The sequence below is a fragment of the Heloderma suspectum genome, chromosome 5 (assembly GCF_057233095.1).
Source record: "Heloderma suspectum isolate Gila_16-S chromosome 5, 16-S_ref, whole genome shotgun sequence".
Lineage (NCBI taxonomy): Eukaryota > Metazoa > Chordata > Lepidosauria > Squamata > Helodermatidae > Heloderma > Heloderma suspectum.
This window is the reverse complement of record NC_139462.1, coordinates 78,023,211-78,045,936: the sequence shown is the minus strand read 5'-3', so window position 1 is coordinate 78,045,936 and position 22,726 is coordinate 78,023,211. Positions and strand designations below refer to the sequence as shown.

General features: G+C 43.3%; 1 protein-coding gene and 1 pseudogene across 1 annotated transcript in view; one reads left to right on the top strand and one right to left on the bottom strand.

Annotated features, from left to right (window-relative positions):
- The window catches only part of GALNTL6 (polypeptide N-acetylgalactosaminyltransferase like 6), a 345,089-nt gene that overhangs the window by 275,532 nt on the left and 46,831 nt on the right, over positions 1-22,726 (bottom strand). The window lies entirely within an intron of this gene.
- On the top strand, positions 4,839-5,972 carry LOC146344040 (uncharacterized; annotated as a pseudogene).

Below are 22,726 nucleotides of genomic sequence, written 5' to 3'. Positions count from 1 at the left end.
ATGGGCAAGGATCAAGTAAGCAGGTGTGCATGTGTGTGTGCGTGCATGTGTAGCAAGTACCTCTGCTCAAGCCTCCCCCCTTAACTTCAGAAGTTCAGAGACTGAATCCTGCTTCAGATCTGGATAGGTAATAAACTTGGAGAAAATGGATTTGGGGTGATCTCTGGGTGGGATATTAATCTGGGGGAATGAATTCATTGAATTCATAATTCACCCCTTATTTATTTAGGGGTGAATTATGAATAGGGGCAATGATGAATGGATGGATGGATGGATGGATGGATGAATTGAAAGGGAACTGATTTGGAATTGGAGCAGAATCAGTGGGTGGGAAACTAATTGGAGGGCTGCAATTAACTAAGGGCCTGGAGGAGGTGAAGGGGGAGAAACTGAGGATTTCAGTCACAGGTGGAAAGATATCATCTGGACATCAGGTCTACCCATTGAAAGATATAGGTCTACTCATTGAGAAACAATGGAGGTTTAGACTTGTATATGGGTTTCTCAGAGGTCAGGTCCACCCAGCTTGATCAATCTGGTGCCCAGGCTTCACTGCTATCAAGTCACCTAATCTACTAGAAATGGCAAGCCTGTTACCTGTTGCTAAAGTAATTCTGTATGTATATACTTCCTCAATTCCCAGGATAAATTCTTGCAGATGCCCATGCAGCCCCCTCATTTCCTCTGGATAATGTCAGAATCTCTAGACACACAAGCCCTATTCAGGTGTGATTAAAAGTGATGAAATTCACTATGTGAGCAGGAATGGGGCCCCACCAAGTGGCCCTGCCCATAACGTCATGTCATAATGAAGCTCCTCCATAGGCATCCACACATAGTGAGGAGGCCTTCGCATGTACAGCTGCTCATGTGATGAGTTTCACCACTTTTAATCACACCTGAATAGTACACTTTAGTACACTTAAGGACTGAACAACAACAACACAACAATATATACATCTAAATGACAACTCACTAAGGAATTCTATATCCAGAAGATCACTTAGATAGTTACTATTACTGTGGCTTAATTCCTCAAGGGGCTTTGCATCTAAAGAATAAACATTGCTTATTCTTTGGGTGTGGGCTAGAGACTCCTCCTGTGCTGATGTAAGCTCTCTACCACCGGTTAACCCTTCCCTTCCTCAAGACTGAGTTGAGGAAGGTGGAGGGGAACTAAGCTGGGCTTAGTTCAAAGGGATCTAGTCCCAATTTGAAATACAGCCACACATTTTTAGTATGGCGCAGTTCATATATTAATTTCTCCCTCCCACCCAACCCTCCTGGTGAAGTCATGAGGTTTTTGAGTTCAAGGAATCTCTTTGTGAACATTTAAAAGCAAGGTTTTAAATATATCTATTTTTAAATAACAAATATTTAATTATTGGTGTGTAATTTTCATGTTTCCTTTTCAGGAGTGCTAGCTGAGTTCTCAAAAAAACCTCCATAAAAATGAAAAAATAATGCTGAACACACCAGAATGATTTAAACTGTTCAGTGAATCCACTCTAGGAAATGATAGTGAGAAACAACCTATACTATGAGACTAATCATTGCATTCTATGTCAAGATTGAAACAACAGTGATCTGCGCTGCCCTGTAAATACTAATGAACTACTGAATAATACAACTTATGTTACCTTGGCTCACCATCTCAAAGTATTGAAAAATACTGATATACTACCTTACAGAATGTTCATCTGCAGAATGTTTATAAAGACAAAGTGAAATGGGGGAAAAGAACAACAACATTCCTTCAAAAGAAAGTGGCACAAAAAAGTACATTGCAGTACAACTCTGCGAAGTTGGGAAGGGTAAGCAAAAGAAAATGGGCAAAAGAGGAAGTTGCTAAACACAATTGACTTTACCAAACCATCATGGGATCAAATTATTTTGTGTGGAACAGATGTGTGTTTTCTCATCAAATTTTCACCCTTACCTCGCAAGCCATTATTTGCAGGGATGGGCAACTTGTGGCCCTCCAGATGTTTTGGCCTACAACTCCCAACAGCCCTAGCTGGCATAGCCAATGGTGAGGAATCATGGGCGTTATAGGCCAAAACATCTGAAGGGCTACAAGTTGCCCACCCCTGATTTAACATTATAATATGATACAGAGAAGAAGGTCTTGACAGTGTGCGACTGGCCAACAAAACAACACATTTATTTCCAAGCTATATTATGATAGCACTGGAATTGAAATATAATTATTAGGTTTGGCTTTTTACACATTCAAAGCAGGTAACTCCATGAGAAAAGCCAGCACAGTTGAGCTATGTGAGATTTGCTGAGTCAATAAATTACCTGGAAGAAAAGAACCGATGAAACATTTCCAGTATCCAAAACTGGGACCAAACTAAAAATGTACAGAACATAGATACACAACCGTTGGGGAGATTAGGAATAAATTGTTAACAAGAGCTGTGCCTTATTTGAACCACAGGAAAACAAAAACTGGTTTGCATTTGTTCAGTACATCGGCCAAGAAGAATAGCAACAAACATACAACCCAGATGTTCAACTGTTTTTAAGGCTTTTCATGGTAAATTAGAATTGTGACATGGATCTTAAATGTTTTTTTAACATGAGAATCAGTACTTTTCTCTTGTGCACTCCAGCAGTGATATATGTATGGGCAACAAGTAAAAACTGGTTTTACTTTTAAAGGTAATATATGGCCAGAAACAGTGTAACATCTGAGGTTTCTTCCATACTATAGGGCTGAATCAAATTGTGCCCTTCCATTTGTAGAAGAGCTTTTGATCCAGTGGATGTCTCTGCTAATGGAAGAGGAGGGGAAGAGATTTTTGCCAATTCCCTCTTCCCCCTGCAGCCCCTTGAAAATCTGTTTTAAATCGGTGGAGAAGCAATGGAGCAGCACTTGGTAATATTAGGACACTGCACACATCAAAGACATTCATGCACTTTGACAATTTCTGACTTTATATCTGGGGGAAAGCTACAATGAAAATAAAAAACCCAAATTTGACATTGTGAAAATGTCTCCTCTATGAATTGACTTCGTTTACAATAGATACAAGTATTCAAGGCCACGCAAGGGAGCAAGAAGGTTCTAGAACCAGGAGGCACACATTTTGCAACCCTAATTTGACATCCCTTATACAGCACATGGCCTTCTCCTGAATGTAAAATAGAAGAATATGGTCATAGATCATAGAATCATGGGGTTGGAAGGGTCCATTGAGACCACTGAGTCCAACCCGCTGCTCAATGCAGGAAGCCTGATTCCCGGGCGGTATCCCATCCAAGTACTAACCAGGGCTGACCCTGCTTAGCTTCCGAGATCAGACGAGATCGGGCACATCTGATGATTATGTTCAGCAGAGACCAGTGGCTCTGCTGTCAGCGGGTCTGTGAATCCACTCTGGGTTTCAGACAGAACCAGTCAGAACTCTAAAGAAGCTATCCGTGTTGATTTATGGGATTCTGATTTATTAAAAAAGTAAAAGTAAAGGTGTCCCCAACCAGTCGTGTCCGACTCTAGGGTGCGGTGCTCATCCCCATTTCTAAGCTGAGGAGCCAGCGCTGTCCAAAGACGCTTCCGTGGTCATGTGGCCGGCATGACTGAACACCGAGGTGCACGGAACGCTGTTACCTTTCCCGCCGAGGCGGTACCTATTTATCTACTTGCAATTTCTTGCTTTCAAACTCCTAGGTTGGCAGAAGCTGGGACTGAAGACGGGAGCTCACTCCGTCACACAGCACTCGGGTCTTGAACTGCTGACCTGCCGACCTTCCAGTCTGCAGTTCAGCATCTTAACCACTAAGCCACCGCGGCCCCCTATCTGACTTATTAGGTCCCAATTAATCCAGATTCATATAACTGCCAAAGTAAAACAAATTACAAATGGATTAGTTTAGCAGTTTATTGATTACAAAAAGATGATATATGGAGGCAAAAAGAATATACAAAGAAAGGTTATGACCCTTTCAGTTGACAAAGCAGGCACCTTTGCTACAGCTGATAATGTATACCTGAGTCCCCAAGATATATGAGATGCTCCCCTCAGGACTGGCAAAAGTTCTCCAGGCTGGCAATGCACAATTCCCCCTTGGAGCAAGACCAAATTGGTTCATTTTGTTCTCCAGCTTATATAGCCCTCTCCCATATTCTCGAAGGTTCTCAAAGAATCCCAGCCTGGGAAATTGCCTTTCCATAGAGAGAGAGGCCCCAACATTCCAACTAGGATGGAGAGCCTCCCAGCTCATGGGTGAGATAAGAGACTTCTCCCTATCTCAGAGGGGTGAGGCAACCAGGCATATGTACAGTTGTTGACATATGGAGCTGCACTCACTTGGTACCAATTAAAAATGTGTGAGAGGCCCACTAGGGAAGTTGCCCATCAGGGGCCTACCTGTTGGTGAATGCCAGGTCAGTGAATGGTAAGACAGCTGCCATCCAGGACTTGATCCTGGATGAGCATGCCGACCTGGCATGTATTACAGAGACCTGGTTGGATGAAGTTGGGGGTGTTAATCTATCTCAGCTTTGTTCCCCAGGGTTTTCTGTAGTATAGCAGTCTAGACCTGGGGGGGTGGGGGGTGGTGGAGTTGCAGTGGTCTATCATGATTCTATCACCCTCACCAGGTGCCCTGGCCCACAGTCAACTGGGTTTGAGTGTGTTTTCTTAAAAGTGGGTGCTCAGGACAGAATAGGGATTCTGTTGGTGTACCGCCCACCCCGCTGCCCAACAGTCTCCCTTCCTGAGCTAGCCAGGGTGATCTTGGAGATGGTGATGGAGTCCCCTCAGCTTGTTCTGCTGGGAGACTTCAACATCCATGCTGAGGCTGCCTTGTTGGGAGTGGCTCAGGACTTCATGTCCTCCATGATGACCATGGGTCTGTCCCAAGTGGTTTCTGGCCCCTCACATACAGCAGGTCACACTCTAGACCTAGTTTTCTATGCTGAGCAGGATGACGGTGATCTGGGTGTGGAGGAACTTTCTGTTGTTCCGTTGTCATGGACAGATCACTAGCTGGTGGGGTTTAGACTCACTGGAACTCAGTGCCTCTGCAGGGGTGGGGGACCGATTAAGCTGGTCTGTCCCAGGAGGCTCATGGATCCGGATGGTTTCCAGACGGTTCTTGGGGATTTTCCTGCTGCCTCAGCAGGCGATTCTGTCGAAGCCCTGGCTGATCTCTGGAATAGAGAAATGGCTAGGGCAGTGGACACAATAGCTCCTGAGCGTCCCCTCTCACAGTGTGGAGCCAAGCCAGCACCCTGGTTCTCTGGGGAACTGGCGGTGATGAATGAGACGGAGACTAGAGCGATGCTGGTGGAAAACTCGGAATGGGTCTGATGAACACAGGCTAGAGCTTATTTGAAAGCCTACTCTGTGGCAGTGAGGGCAGCAAAGAAGTCTTTCTTTTCTGCCACCATTACATCTGTAGGAAGCCGGCCAGTGGAGCTGTTTTGAGTGGCCAGGGGCCTTCTACATCCTGGCCCATGTGACAAAAATTCTGACCATTCGACAGCCCGCTGTGAACAATTTGCTCAGCACTTTGCTGATAAAATCACTCGGATCTGTTCTGACTTGGATGCTGTTGATGCACATCCTATGGATGTCACTTTGGCTCCTGCTTGTTCAGCATTGATGGATTCTTTTCAATTTGTGCAGCTCGAGGATGTGGACAGGATCCTTGGAGTGATGAGAGCCACCACATGTATGCTGGATCCTTGCCCTTTCTGGCATATTAAAGAGGCCAGAGGAGGACCTGCTGAGTGGATAACGGGGGTGGTGAATGCCTCTTTGGAACAAGGTGTTGTTCCATTAAGCTTAAAAGAGGCAGTTGTGAGACCTCTGTTGAAGAAGCCTTTCCTGAATCCCACCATACTAGATAAATATTGTCCAGTCTCTAACATACCATTTTGGGGCAAGGTATTAGAGCGTGTGGTGACCTCCCAGCTCCAGGGGTTCCTGGATGAAACAGATTATCTTGATCCATTTTAATCTGGTTTCAGACCTGGGTATGGGATGGAGACAGCTTTGGTTGCCTTGGTGGATGACCTACGCCGGGAACTGGACAGGGGGAGTGTGTCCCTGTTAGTTCTGCTGGACTGCTCAGCGGCATTCGATACCATCGACCATGGTATTCTTCTGGGATGCCTCACTGGGACTTGGGGGTATTGTTTTACAGTGGCTTCATTCCTTCCTAGCAGGGTGAACTCAGAAGGTGGTGTTGAATGCCTGTTCGACTCTGTGGTCATTAGCTTGCAGGGTCCCTCAGGGTTCTGTTCTGTCCCCTATGCTATTTAATATCTACATGAAACCACTGGGAAAGGTTGTCCAGAGTTTTGAAGTTCAGTGCAACCAATATGCTGATGACACCCAGCTCTACTACTTCTTTCCACCAGATTCCAAGGAAGCTATTTCTGTCCTTCACCAGTGTTTGGCATCAGCAATGGACTGGATGAGGGAGAACGAATGAAAACTTAATCCAGACAAGACAGAGGTGCTCCTGGTCAGTCAAAAGGCAGATCAGGGAATAGGGATTCAGCCTGTGTTGGATGGGGTTACACTCCCCCTGAAGACTCAGGTTTGCAGTTTGGGGGTGCTCCTGGATTAAGCCCTAAGCTTGGATGCTCAGATTTCAGCAGTGACCAGGAGTGCTTTTGCACAGTTAAAACTTGTGTGCCAACTGTGCCCATTCCTGGAGATGTCTGATCTGGACACGGTGACACATGCCCTAGTTACATCCTGTTTGGATTACTGCAACACGCTCTACGTGGGGCTGCCTATGAAGAGTGTTCAGAAACTGCAGTTGGTTCAAAGAGCTGCTGCCAGACTGTTGACTGGGGCTGGTTACAGGGAGCATACGACTCCCTTGTTAAAACAGCTTCACTGGCTTCCAGTCTGTTTCCGCACACAATTCAAAGTGCTGGCTATGACCTATAAAGCCCTATACAGCTCCGGTCTAGGTTACCTGAAAGACCGTATTCTCCCTTATGAACCTGCCCACATCCTGAGATCTTCTGGGGAGGCCCTTCTACCAGTCCCACCACTGTAACCGGCACATTTGGTGGGAACCTGGGAGAAGGCCTTCTTGGTGGCTGCCCCATGGCTGTGGAACACCCTTCCCAGGGAGGCTAGGATGGCTCCTTCCTTGATGTGTTTCCAGAGGCAGACTAAAACATTCTGGTTCCAGCAGGCCTTTGGGACATAGTTGGAAACTGGGGGTAAGCTGCTAAAATGCTGTTTTAAAATGTTGCTTTAATGTTTTAATATAATTTTAATTGTATTGTTGTTTAATTTATATTTTAATTTTTGTATATTTTCATATGTTTTAATCATATATGTTTTAATGTTTGTAAGCTGCCTTGTGTCCCAGTACTGGGGAAAAGGCAGGGTATAATAATAATAATAATAATAATAATAATAATAATTTTGGTTAGCTAAAATCTGCTCACTATATTAGACTACACAGGTCGCTATGCACTTAGCACACTATACAAGACACAGCTGTGAGAGCTCACTAAAACTCCTCACCAGTTCTTCAGGTATCAAATCCACTGTGCTATCCAATGTGCTGAACCTTATCCCCAGAATAGGTTCTGCAGCTTGGATAGGCCCTTTAGAGTTCTGACTGGTTCTGACTGAAACCCACAGCAGAGTTAACATCCAACTGACATCAGAGCCATCAACCTCCACTGCTTACATTGTCAAACTGCAGCTCTTCAGAAGGCAACCAAATGCAGCATTTACTAGGAAGATCCTTGGTTGTTGAAGGGTCTGGGCACCGCCATGGCTATTCTCTTCTCATTTGCCCCACTAGTATTCTCTTGTCTCCTCTCTACCATCTTCTGCAGGTATCATTCTCTGTCTCCATATTCCATTCTGCCTATGCCACTGTCGCTCCCAAAAAGACAGGTCAGAAGTGGCTGGGGACCATTGCCTAGTAACCAAACAAGTCCCATTATCATAGATATGGCATAATGGCCAGGTGGGGGTTGAAGAGACCTCAGATCTTCATAGAGTCTTAATTCTCAAAGAAGCTATTGGGCCATGCCCAAGGGCAGTGAAATTGCAGGGAACTGCATTCTCAAGAGTCCCCAGTAAGAGCTGGTGGCCGGGTGAAAATACCCCTGTGCCTTCTGAGCAGCAGTGCCCTGACTGCAATGCAAGAAAGCAGGCATTATATTTGCACCACCCAGCCCAGCCCATTGCACTTGACATAACAGTATCTTCTAAATCATGCAATTACATTATTTGGATTTCTTAGGATCATTACTTATAGGAGTCTTCGAGATGGCAAAGCTCCTTGGATTCAGACTGCCTCACTAGCAATGCGTTTCCACAGAATGCAGCCAAAATAATTCAGTGGGATGTGAATGAGGTGAAAGCATATCACAGCAATAAAATAAAAGGACTTGAGAGCTGCCACATAGAAGATGACAATTCAGCCAAACAGAAATAGCAGATGTCACTTTCTGAATCTAATTGGAGCATCTCAGTGCAGTGCTCTTCAATTTTATACTCCAGCTAACATCTGCTTAGATGTTCCCAAGGTGCTGCTCTACAGCTATGCATTAAAACAGCTGGCAAGGGCCCCCGCCCACCTCCTCTCATTTTCTGAGGAAACAGCACAAACACATCTCTTCCATCCATGAAACTTGAAACACAGCTATAAAAGAGAATGTTTGTGTCATGCCTCTGATTACTGGGGGGAAAGCATGCGACATTATTTTTTTCTCTCCGTTACTTGTGTTAACAGGGTTCAAAGATGCCAATTAATGAAGTTGGTCCTTTAAGCATTTTGCTTTGAAAAGGTACATGTTAGTCTTTTTGCAGTACATTCCAATAGTAGTAGTCAGATTTCTCAGAAGTTTCTGCAGGAAGTGGAACAGCAGAGTAGGTCAACCCGATTAAACATCCCCCCCTCAAAAAAATTAAATTAAAGTGGTTTCCTTTTTAAGTACTTCAAAGCTTATGATTAAAAACCAGAGCAAATGACACTCTGGTTCTGGCTCATAAATGTCATTAAACACTTCATAAAAAGCTGCAGAGGTTTTTCAATCTAGGTCTCCCTGAAGCAGCCACCAATTCTTGCTAAGGTTTTCCTTCTCGTCCAAAACCCCAAATCTTTTTTTTTTATTATTAAGATGTACTACTTGAGATGAAAATTCCTTTTTAGAAAGAGAGATGAATGTGAAATAGCTCAGTCTCTTAAATTAAGTTCCATCTCCAAACATTACTGCATTTTTTCATGCTGCAGACTCAATTTAAAGAGAACAATAGTCTCTAAAAATAAACATAATATATAACCATCTCTCAGGCAATGTCAAATGCAATGGAAAAAAGAGTGATGAGAGTTCTTCTGTGAGAATTTTAATGAACCTTCTTCTCTCTTGATTTGGTAGAAGGATTATTTATTTTTAAAGCAGGCAGTCACAACTTTCCTTGAGTTTAGAATGAAGCTCTTTTGACTGATTCTGTCAAAGTGTTGAACTAAAGGCATACAAATATCCCCAAGTTAAAGGCCAGTAATGAGAAATTGTAATGTCTGCTAAAATAAAATACTCTGCATGCACTTGTTCAGACAATATATGGATGACCCTTGGGGTCATAAGGCAGTTTGTAGAGAAACTTTGCCCCCAAACAGCTCACTTCACAAATGGCTATTCAGTTGCAAAGGTCTACAGGATACTGGCTAAGGAACTTTCCAACAAAATCAGGAAGTCCCTGGATTGAATTTTGCTCTACCATTAACTCATTAGGCCAGATTTCCCCAACCTGGTACCCTCCAGATTTTTTGGACTACAACTCCCAGCATTCTTGACTGGGACTGCTGGGAGTTGAAATCCAAAACATCTGTAGGGCACAAGGTTGGGGAAGCAGGTGCCCTCCAGATAGCCAGTGGTGTAGTGGCCAGAATGTTGGACTGGGGGTCAGGAAATCCAGGTTCTAACCCCTACTCGGCCATGAAAGCTCACTGGGAGACTCTGGGTCAGTCACAGACTCTCAGCCCAACCAACCTCACAGGGTTTTTGTTGTGAGGATAAAATGGAGAGGAGGATTATGTATGCCACCTGGGGTTCCTTAGGGAGGAAAAAAGGTGGGATATAAATATAAAAAACAAATAAATACAAATAAATCTTATATTATCTTATAGTAGTTGACTGGTACATATAAACATGCCCATTACTTGCTTTGTCATCATTATTTAATCACAGGTTCAGCTGCAAGTTAAATGATTCCACTCAAAAGCACTGTGAACAGGACCACAGGAACATGCCTTATAAGTGTTTGTTTCCTTAGCCCAGTATTGCCTACTCTGACTGGCAAAGGCTGGGAGGATCTCGGGCTAAAGTCTTCCACACATCACTCTCTTGTCTATGCTTTACAGACAATATCCGTAATCCTTTCCTTAAAATGTTTTCTCCCCATATCCTGTCATTTGCTCGTATTAGATTTAGCCATCCTTTCATCTGTTAAAACTTCAAATTTTCTGTATTTGCCTATTCCTAGTATTAGATCTGACCTCTTAAAATTAGCACATTCATTAGCAGCAGAAGCATAAATAGAAGCTGTTAAAACATAGGAAGTCATCTGCAATCAAAAGAACTTGGGAAGGCTAATTTTAGATTTCAAAATTCACCTGTTTTCCATTAATTCATGTATGCATTGGAATACCAAAATAATAGCTATGCTTGGCTGCCTGCAAATCATTTCCTTGGAGCAGATTTGTGTATAGGAATATCAAGTAGGTTGGTCTCCTGTGTTTTATTAAAACACTCATCATAATTCCTCATGCTAAATGCTCCAAGCCAGCCTGTGGTCAGTCTTTAGGTTTTCTATATTACGCTGGGGAAATGTGCATTTGTTTTGGTGATGCTTTTGCAGCGTTAGAGATTTCATTGTCCAGTAAATGTTATCATATAAGGGCTACTGTCCAAATTAACAGGAGTCCATCTCAGCCTGTTTTGTCAATTCCCACATAAAAGTAAGGAGACACTGGTCTGCTACAAACAGATATGTTAAAGTAAATAAACTATGACACAGGGCCTTCAAGGCATGCAAAATTTGATTTTAGATACAGTTAGAAAGAAAAGCTGTGTTTACAGCAGGGATCAAACAAATGTGGAAGTATCTCTCCATCCTTGTGCCTTGGAGTTTATTTTATGGTCAATGAAATAGACATCTGAATGGGTGCATTGAAAGCAGTTGCTAGCAACAAACCCAGTTGAGGATACTGGGGATCTGTTCTGACACAACTGGGCCACTGCCTTCCTTATCCTCAAACATACCCAATCCACACTGGAGTGGCATTGTTTTTAAAAGAATGGGTTAGTAGCTGGAAGATCCTTAGTTTAAAACTCACCTCAGCCACAAACTAAAGCCCAAACTACACATGAGGTCAGATCCAGATTTAGGTGCTGTGCAACTAGGCTGGTGGAGGCAGACGTCCTGCAGGGACATTTCTAGGGGGTGGACAAAGTGAGTGGCTGCCTAGGGTGCAAGGGATCCATCGCACCAAACATCCCCCAGACAGACAGCAGCAATAGTGGCCGGGCAAGGCTTGGCATGCAGTAAAGGAAAACGCTTCATTGGCCTGTCCAGGATGCACTCGTGTGCTGTGTTAAATCACAGTTTTTGCCCCTAATGTGAGAGGCAGTGTACTGAACCACTCAGCCAATGAGGGCATTATTTATTTATTTATTAAATATCTATACCGCCCAATTGCCAAAGCTCTCTGCTTTGCCGCACAATGGAATTTGTTTGTGGAACAAATGTGTGTCCAAAGAAGTGCTTTTGTGTGGCCTTGCGGGTTCTCGCTCCCCTCCATATAAGCAAAAAATGAAAATGCAAAAGTGGGTCCCATGTTTTAGGTTGAGAACCATAGGTTGGTCTTGGGTTTGGACAGATTGACGATCACTGGTTTAAAGGATGCATAGACTGCATTCCAAACAAATGTTTAAAGCACCTTACAGTGCAGTGACACTGATAAATGTTGCAATGTTAAAGAAAGTAAAAACAGAAGATATCAATGTCCCAGGAAAGTCATGTTCCCACCCACCCCAACCCTTGAATCCATTTCATGCTATTCAGCAACCAATAGCAGTAATAGGATGGAGGGCACCAACGTTCTACCTCACCTAGGATGCCAAGATACCTTGAGATGGCCCTGCCTTCTTGTCCCCTTCTCCCTATAGCAGCCCCTTCAAAATGATTCCCCTTCCCCCTGCGCCACAGCCTACCCCATTAAGCAAGATCCTCTTACTTGCTGTGTAGCATGTCTGCTGTGGGGAGGAGGGGGCAGGAAGTCCACTTCTGCCAGCCCAGTTGCACACACCTTAACCTGGATCCAGCCCATGACGAGAAGAGATGCATGAGCACCAACAACCCACATTAACCTAATAACATATCACTAAAAATACATGTCATGTGACATCATCATTTTAGGGTTTCCCCAATCACCACACCACTTCACTGAACATCATTCATCAAGCAGCAGGGAGAGAGGAAATGCTAACGCCATTATATTTTTGTTGTTCAGTCGTTCAGTCGTGTCCGACTATTCGTGACCCCATGGACCATAGCACGCCAGGCCTTCCTGTCCTGCGCTCTCTCCCAGAGTGTGCTCAAGTTCATATTCATTGCATCGGTGATGCTATCTAGCCATCTCATCCTCTGTCATCCCCTTCTCCTTTTGCCTTCAGTCTTTCCCAGCATCAGGGTCTTTTCCAGAGAGTTTTCTCTTCGCATTAGGTGGCCAAAATATTTCCGCTTCAGCTTCAGTATCTGTCCTTCCAATGAGCACTCAGGGTTGATTTCCTTTAGGATGGACTGATTTGACCTCCTTGCAGTCCAGGGGACTCGTAAGAGTCTTCTCCAGCACCACAGTTCGAAAGCATCAATTCTTCAGCACTCAGCCTTCCTTATAGTCCAGCTCTCACAGCCATACATTACTACTGGGAAAACCATAGCTTTGATTAGACAGACCTTTGTCGGCAAGGTGATGTCTCTGCTTCTTACTATGCTGTCTAGGTTTGCCATAGCTTTCCTCCCAAGGAGCAAGCGTCTTTTAATTTCATGGCTACAGTCACCGTCTGCGGTGATCTTGGAGCCCAAGAAAGTAAAATCTGTCACTGCTTCCATTTCTTCCACTTCCATATGCCAGGAAGTGATGGGGCCAGATGCCATGATCTTCGTTTTTTTAATGTTGAGTTTCAAACCAGCTTTTGCACTCTCCTCTTTCACCCTCAACAAGAGGCTCTTGAGATCCTCTTCGCTTTCTGCCATTAGGGTGGTATCATCTGCATATCGGAGGTTGTTGATAATTCTCCCGGCAATTCCGACCTCTGATTCATCCAACCCGGCATTTCTCATGATGTACTCTGCATATAAGTTAAATAGGCAGGGTGACAATATGCAGCCTTGTCGTACTCCTTTCCCAATTTTGAACCACTCAGTTGTTCCATGTCTGGTTCTTACTGTTGCTTCTTGACCCTCGTACAGGTTTCTCAGGAGACAGGTAAGGTGGTCTGGTACCCCCATCTCTTTCAGAATTTGCCACAGTTTGTTGTGATCCACACCATCAAAGGCTTTAGCGTAGTCAATGAAGCAGAAATAGACATTTTTCTGGAATTCTCTTGCTTTCTCCATGATCCAGTGAACGTTGGCGATTTGATCTCTAGTTCCTCTGCCTCTTCGAAACCCAGCTTGTACTTCCGGTAGTTCTCGGTTCACATACTGCTGAAGCCTAGCTTGTAGAATTTTGAGCATCATCTTGCTGGCATGTGAAATGAGCACAATTGTGCGGTAGTTTGAACACTCTTTGGTGTTGCCCTTCTTTGGAATTGGAATGTAAACTGACCTTTTCCAGTCTTGTGGCCACTGTGGAGTGTTCCAGATTTGTTGGCATATTGAATGCAGCACTTTAACAGCATCATCTTTTAGGATTTTAAATAGCTCAGCTGGAATACTGTCATCTCTGCTAGCTTTGTTGTTACTAATGCTTCCTAAGGCCAACTTGACTTCACTCTCGAGGATGTCCGGCTCAAGTTCAGTGACCGCCCTATCATGGCTATCAGAGACATTCAGATCTTTCCTGTATAGTTCTTCTGTGTATTCTTGCCACCTCTTCTTAATCTCATCTGCTTCTGTTAGGTCCCTGCCTTCTTTGTCCTTTATCATGCCCATCTTTGAACAAAACGTTCCCTTGAGATCTCCGATTTTCTTGAAGAGATCTCTAGTCTTTCCCATTCTATTGTTTTCCTCGATTTCTTTGCATTGTTCATTTAAGAAGGCCTTCTTGTCTCTCCTTGCTATTCTCTGGAACTCTGCATTCAGTTGGATATATCTTCCCCTTTCTCCCTTGCTTTTCGCTTCCCTTCTTTCCTCAGCTACTTGTAAAGCCTCATCAGACAGCCACTTTGCTTTCTTGCATTTCTTTTTCTTTGGGATGGATTGAGTTGCGGCCTCCTGAACAATGTTACGGACCTCCGTCCATAGTTCCTCAGGCACTCTGTCTATCAGGTCTAATCCCTGAAATCTATTCCTCACCTCCACTGTATATTCATAAGGGATATGATTTAGGTCATACCTGAATGGTTTAGTGGTTTTCCCTACGTTCTTCAATTTAAGCTGAAATTTTGCAACAAGAAGCTCATGATCTGAGCCACAGACAGCTCCAGGTCTTGTTTTTAGTGACTGTATAGAGCTTCTCCATCTTTGGCTGCAAAGGACATAATCCATCTGATTTCGATATTGACCATCTGGTGATGTCCATGTGTAGAGTCGTCTCTTGTGCTGTTGGAAAAGAGTGTTTGCTATGATCAGCGTGTTCTCTTGGCAAAACTATTAGCTTTTGTCCTGCTTCATTTTGTACACCAAGGCCATGCTTGCCTGTTATCCCGGTGATTTCTTGACTTCCTACTTTAGCATTCCAATCCCCTATGATGAAGAGGACATCTTTTTTTGGTGTTAGTTCTAGAAGGTGTTGTAGGTCTTCATAGAACCAATCAACCTCAGCTTCTTCGGCCTCAGTGGTTGGGGCATAGACCTGAATTACTGTGATGTTGAATGGTTTGCCTTGGATTCGTACTGAGATCGTTCTATCATTTTTAAGATTGTACCCCAGTACTGCTTTTCCCACCCTTTTGTTGACTATGAGTGCTACTCCATTTCTTCTAAGGGATTCTTGCCCACAATAGTAGATATGATGGTCACCTGAATTAAATTCGCCCATGCCTGTCCATTTTAGTTCGCTTATTCCCAAGATGTCGATGTTCAATCTTGCCATCTCATGTTTGACCACCTCCAGCTTACCTTGATTCATTGATCTGACATTCCAGGTTCCTAAACAATATTGTTCTTTACAGCATCGGATTTTCTTTTCACCACCAGACACATCCACAGCTGAGTGTCCTTTCGGGTTTGGCCCAGCCACTTCACTCTTTCTGGCGCTACTTGGAAATACCCTCTGCTCTTCCCCAGTAGTATATTGGACACCTTCCGACCTGAGGGGCTCATCTTCCGGCGTCATATCTTTTAGCCTTGTGATACGTTCCATGGGGTTTTCTTGGCAAGAATACTGGAGTGGGTTGCCATTTCCTTCTCCAGTGGACATTTTGTCAGAACTCTCTGCCATGACCTGTCCATCTTGGGTGGCCCTGCACGGCATAGCTTATGGCTTCATTGAGTTAGGCAAGCCCCTTCGCCACAACAAGGCAGTGATCCATGAAGGGGGCCATTTTATTACATAATGCTTTTTTCTTCTTTCAACAATGCACTCCAAGGCATGGGAAAGTTTCACTCTCTCCTGAATTTTTTAAATCTCAAATTCTCTCTCTCCTGAACATAAAGAACTTTGCAAATGTTGGCATATTTTTATCAAAAACCAACCGAAACAAAATTCTCACCCATCTCCACCAGCCAAATACAATAGGCGCAGCTATTCCCAGCCTGGAGAGGACCATGTTGTGCCTGCCTGTCATACAGCTGTTAAAGAAAAAAGTGGTGGCAACCCCAATTCACCACTGACATGTTTGAATATACAGGGATTTCATCCCAGTCCTTTAAGAGCAAAGCACTCAAAACCTTGGGCCTGGATGGATGGATGGATGAATCTGTCAGTTTCGGTTTCTCCCACATTCAGGTTTGGGTTTTTTTTAATTATTTTGGGCGCTAGTTCTTTTGTTCCCAGATATGGAGAATTTCGACAAATTTCTATCAAAAGCAACTGAAACAAAATGCTCATCCACCCCTACACTCTGCCAGGTATATGCATTAGCCATTTGGGCCTCACTTAATGCCCTGAGCTAAGCCACCTCTCTCACACTCAGCCCTTCATCTGTAATATCATAATAACACTGGCCTACTTCACAGGGGTATTGTATGGATGACCAAGATCCTGTATGCTATATTCTTTGAATCTTTCAGGAACACATAATATAAACATTGTCTGATTCCGATTTCTCCTAAGAATCCAACTTGCGGAATCCGCTGCTGAGCGACCCCCTCAGGCTGTGTAGAGTCCATGGACTTCTGGATCTTTTTTTTTTTACTTTCCTGAAATGTACACATATTTATTCATAGGAAAATATGCACATTTCTGCTGAGACTGGTAAATATACATGGGGAAAAGTTGAATGGAATGGGGGTCAATACACTAAACATAACATACTAAGGTAAATTCTGTAACTTGTTGTGAGCCCTCTTACGGAATTATTTGCATATTCTTCTGCACAACAACAACAAAATCCGAATCCACCTGTAAGTGGATGATGGAAGAAAAGGTGCCTGACAACCCATGAAACACAGATGGAGCAGATTTTACACAGTCCGTACATCCCTAGTGTGGAGTGATAGATGGAAGTTATCAGAAAGTACTGCGAGAGATAAAGGAGTTCAGTTTAGAATGTCCTAAAGAAGTATAGGAAGAGGCAGTGTAGTATAGCAATGGGAGGACCAGGGATGCTAGTGCCCACTGAAGTTCTATGAAATTCACTTCAAAGCTCAGTTCAGTTCACTCCCATTCTCATTTGCAAACTGTTTCTCAGTTCGTGCAAATGGGGAAAGTATGCATTTTTCAAAAGTTGTGCATTTTTAAAAGTGTACATTTTGCAAACACTAATGCAAGTTCAGGAATTTGCAAACATTTTCAGAGTACATGCACTCCTGTTAGCATTCGGGGTTGCAAAGGGGGCATTTTCGAGTGATTTGTGAACTGAAACAAAACTTTCATACATCCCTAGTGTAGCACATTTGTACTTCCTCTTCCACCACTTATTCACAACGTCCTGACCTACTCTGTGTGCAAATGTATGTATACATCAGGGTTGCAGAACAACAGGCCAGGGGGCCAAATCCAATCCTCCTGGGGGCCAAACCTGGCCCTCCAGGGCTCCCCGGAGGGCCATGTCCCCCGACCACCTATCAGGGTTGCCAAAGCTCTTTCCCCCGACCACCTATCATTGGGTTGTTTTCTGGCTTTTATGCATCCCTCATTCTAAAAGGCTGTAATGCCTCTCCTAAGTCTTAGTTACTGGTAGTAAAAGCTTGAAGGTAGTATTCTTGGCTCCACCTCTTTTGCCTTCAAAACCCCCCCCCCACTATTGGAATGCAGCCTCTGAGAACTTCTCCAAAACAGAATTCGGCCCTCAAATTGGAAGAGATTCAACACCCCTGGTACGTGTGAAGTTGTCAATGCCACTTTCATCATATTTTCTCTTCTTTCTAGAAAATACTATAAGAAAACCCCATTTTGGGACATTCAAGGTCTGTGTAGAACCTTGGGTTCTTAAAGGCATGGAGCATGTCCACAAGTACAGGAGGTGCTCCTCTTCAGACCATCACCCTACACAAATACAGGGCAACAGAAATGTATGAGGAGTGGGGCAGGGTAGAGTGCTCTTTCTCCTTGTGTTTATTCTACACAGATTCTGAATGCCCAAATAGGGTAGAATAACAACTCAATCCACTAGACAACTACAGCTGAGGGTTACTTTATAGTTGCACACAATATCCTTCTCTTGCACTTTGCAACAGCAATTATTGAAATGCCAGCAGAGAGTATCCCATGCTTTCTATGAATTCCATAGCAACAAGCAGTTATTCAAAAGACACCTTTAGATGTCAGCCAGTCTATCAATGCAGTGCTTTGAACCCACAGATTCTAATGGGCTCTGAGTGGACACTAGTTACTGAAAGGGAAGCTATTAGTTACACTCCTGTGATTCAGATCTGCAAAAGTATACTATGAAGGATGTCCTGTCATTGTGGCTTTCACATCATGAGCCCCTCACCTGCCTTCTGTACAGATATCAAGACTTAATTTCAACCGGGCCTCATAAGGACTTAGCTACGCAGAATATGCAGGTTCAGAATTGGAACGGTGTAGTGGAATAATAATACTTCTGAGCATGTGCAGAGATCATTTACTTTACAATAGGGCTGTGCACAGGCCCCACAATTCACTTCAGATGCCGATTTGGACCTTCTGAATTGGCCCCACTTTGCTTTGGACCGATTCAGACCAATTAGCTTCTGATTCAATTCCAAAACGAGATTTGGATATCCAGATTATTCAGATTTTGCATTTTCCCATTCACTTGCATTGGAAAATAAAAATGGCCATAACATTTTTCAGTTTTCCTGCTAAATACAGGAAATTTGAGGACCTGGCAGCCCCCATGAAGGTGATTCCACCTGCCAAATTTCAGACAGTTTGGACCAGCAGTTTTTGTGCTAGGCACAGGTAAAATGTGCTTTGTTCAACAAAAACTCTAAAAGAGCTATAACTTTTCACTGGTTCCACAGAAGCGCATGAGATCTGGGCAACTGGCAGCCCCAATGCAGGTGACTGAGCCTGCCAAACGTCAGACAGTTTAGTCCAGGAGTTTTTGTGCTAGGCACAGGTAAAATGTGCTGTTCTCAGAAACTCAACCCAAAGGTAATAAAGGGATAATCAGAGAAGCTAGATGTTTAAGAGGTGGTTGCTCTCCCTAATCTCTGGTGTAAGTTTTTTTTAAGTACAAAATAAGCCCTCTCCCCTAGTATTTTCCTATTCAGCCTCTCACTGGATGGCCTCAGGCTCTCTTTGGCTGAATGGAATACACATTACCTGGGAAAACAGGTCTGCCCTGGAGCAGCCTGCACTATCTGGACTGGAGGTGAGCCAGCCTGGCTATTGGTGCTGCTAGTCCCACCAGCATCGCACCCACCTCTGCTCCTACCAAGACTCCTTAGATGTCTCTTATTGGGCTTGCTTTGCACCACAGTATACAAACAAATTGTGCAGTACTTTGCCCACTATATATTATATATTGTATAAAATGTATAATAAATGTGTAGTGCTTTGCCCATTATATTGTATGGACTCATGTGTACTGCTTTGCACATGCATGTGCACACGCACACACACACACACACAGGCAAAAGGAAAGAAGATACAGGAAAAAAAAACCTACCTACAAGCTAAGGGGCAGGGGAGAGGGAGTACACCATAATGCCTAACAGAAGAGAAAATGTTTTTTTTTGGTTGGGTTTGGATTTTTTTGTATATATATATTTTTTAGAAAGATAAAGAGTTGAAATGGGAAGGGAAGGAATACAGGAACTGAGAAGGGGGCAAAGAACAAGGCAAGGAAGGTGCTTTTAAAAAAAATAGTTTTTTTAAAAAATAAAGAATCTAGAAAAGAAAAAAAGGGGAGACTAATAGGAAAAGTTGAGTTGAGAAGGGCTGAGTGGGAAGGAAGAACGACAAGTGAAGCTGCAGTAGAACACACACACCACACAGACCTAGCTAGCCAACTCTCTCTAGCCAACTTTCTCTCACGATGAAACAAAAGCAGACAGATCTCCTGTTATATACAGCAATCTGCCCACTCCCCGACTCCCCCACCACTGTCATTGATCGGAGATTGCTGGGTTAAATCCAGCCCTAATCTGGCAACTTGAATTGCCATTCACCAAGGCTCACCATTTCCCCCCTCCCTTCTCCTGCTCGCCCTCTCCCTGATCTTTCACAAGTTGATGCATTTTAGAGAAAGGCTGTCTGGGCTTCAGAACGGCTTCAGAATAGCTCCAAATCTCCAAGGCACTTTGGGGGTGACCTGCTTCGCTTTGGACCACCTTGGGGCTATTCTGACCTGCTTCAGAAGCACCGCAATTTGCTTTGGGATTTGGATTTGGCTCTGAAGCAGTGCATAGCCCTACTTGACAACCCCTCTCTTAATGAGCACAGATCTGAAAATAAGGGTCAGGACAAACAGGGTAGAAGGCATGTCACATAAGCACTATGCAGTTAGGTGCTCAGGTTACGATTAGGTACTCAGTTCCAAGACAAGTTCGTTGGGGCACCCTGCAGATGGACTAACCCGTTTTTTTATTATTACATTTCTATCCTGCCTCTAAGGAGCTCAAGACAATCTACATGTTTCTGTCAACCCTGTCAGGTAAGTTAGACTGGGAAAGATTGGTGGGCCAGAATTACTCACTGCGCTTCATGATTTAGTGGGGATTTGAATCTGGGTCTCCCCAGTCCTGGTATGACACATGAGTGTGCCACACTAGGTTCACATCTGCAATAGGCAGGATATTCAGATTTTACCAAATTCACATATTAACTTTCAGACTCAAATAAATACTGGAGTACAGCATAAACATGTTGTGAATGGTACACATACGCCCACATTTAAATGGATTCATATGGAAGTGGGGCTCCAGTCCTTCTCAATCGTCACTTTCATGGACATCAAAGGTGGGGGTGGGGGTGAGGGAGAGATACAATTTAAATGCAAGGATGGTGAGAACTTCATTCCTTCTGAATTTTTATATGAAGTTACCATATCTGTACCTCCAGAAACAATAACAGTTTCCTTGATTCAGGAGCAATAACGGAAGACAGTTGCACACCAATATTCACACTTTCCTCAATGTTTTGCTACTGTTCTCCATTAAAAAAAAAAAAAAGCACAGTGCAACATTAGGAGAAAGTGCACACAAAAATCCATACAATTTGTAAAAATGCACACAAAAATATACACAGTAATTAAAATTGTGCACAGTAATGCATTATAATAGGGAAAATAGTTTGAAAAAATGTCTACATTAGCAAAAAGTGCACACAAAAATGCATAGATTGGAAAAAGGTGCATGAAATGCATATAGCAGGAGACATTTGCATAAAGATATGTATGAATTTTTCTGCAGACGTCTTTTTAAAAAATTGTACACTGGTGCAGAATGGAGCAGAAATGACCTTAAGATTAAAAAAAAAAGAAAGAAACTGTACAGAACTGAAATGGGCAGATTACCCATCCCTTTTAAAATGTGCATGTAAATATGACTATATATACATCATTCACAAATTCATAAATTTTATGGGCAGTATGTGTGACCTGACCACAGGGAGGAACTGACTACTGAAAACTGTTGCAAGTGAGTTGGCAATGTCATGGTAAAACTATGCTGACGTGAGAGGGGCAAGCATGATTGCTTTAGCATGTGTAAGAATGTCAGAGAAATCCACAATGGAACCAAATGAGTTCGGATTTTTATGCATCTGACCCATGGATTCTGCAGCAGACCAGCTGTTCCCCTGTCAGGTGGATTTTGCAGACTTGCGGACTGTTTTTCTAATTTTCTCAAATTTTGTGCAAATTTTGTCATATAAAAATATGCAAAAATATTTTTTAAAAACTGGCCAGAATGCACATTTCCCCCATAGGCTAAAGTGTGAAAATGTGCATTTGGGAGGCATTTGCATAATTTGGGGAAAATGTGCATTTTCGCTTGTGCAAATTTGGAAACAAAAAAAAAATGATTCTATCGATGGGCGGATGACAGAATGAAAGGCATCTGACAATCGGCAAAACACAGACAAAATGGATTTTACACAATCCATATATCCCTAAACATGTGATCGGTTCACCCAAGATCCACCAGTATGGCCATGTGAACTGGTGCTAAATATGACACATATTTTCCCACTGATTTTGTACCTACAGAGTAGTAGAAACATTTTAGGATCCTTCATCTCTGCATGACGAAAAGTAGCCTGTGCATCTGAAGCAAGGTTAGCAAATTGGTGTTAGGTTGCCAATCATCTGAGGAGTTGCATCACAGATGCCCAACCGTTGGGTAGAAACATACGGGGCATGGAGAAAAGGATGATTTCAACTGCTCAGTTTTAGTCCTAAATGGAAAAGCTGAATCAGATAATAGGTGTGTCACTGTGTGTGTGTGTGTGTGTGTGTGTGTAGGAGAGTGAGGGCTAAAAGAGCTGTCAAACTTCCTTATGAAAAATCAGTAACTGCACTACAGAGCCACTGCAAAGCTGCTGAAAGCCAACATAATGACAGGGACAAATTCTGTCAGTTTGCACCAGCTGTGATCATACTCCCACTAAAGCCAGTGGGTGGGGACTGGGGAGACATCACACTGACTGTGGTGCATTAAGATTGCACCTTTGAAGTATGAATATGGTCCATGAACAGTCCCTTTGGTTTTAGAAACCTGCAGAAGCAATCATACTTTCCCTTCACAGGCAGATGCGAGTGAGAAATGCCTATTTTCCGCCAGCTGATGCTGAAGATGTGATTTTCTTTTTCTTTCTTTCTTTTTTTTTTTGAGGTGGGGGGAAGGTTAGGAAGGAAATTATCTCAAAATTGAAAATGTCTTGCTTTTATGTGCAAGAACAATGTCTCAATTGTCAATTCTCACTGGTAATAAGAGAAAAAGGTAAATTGGTGCAGCTTAAA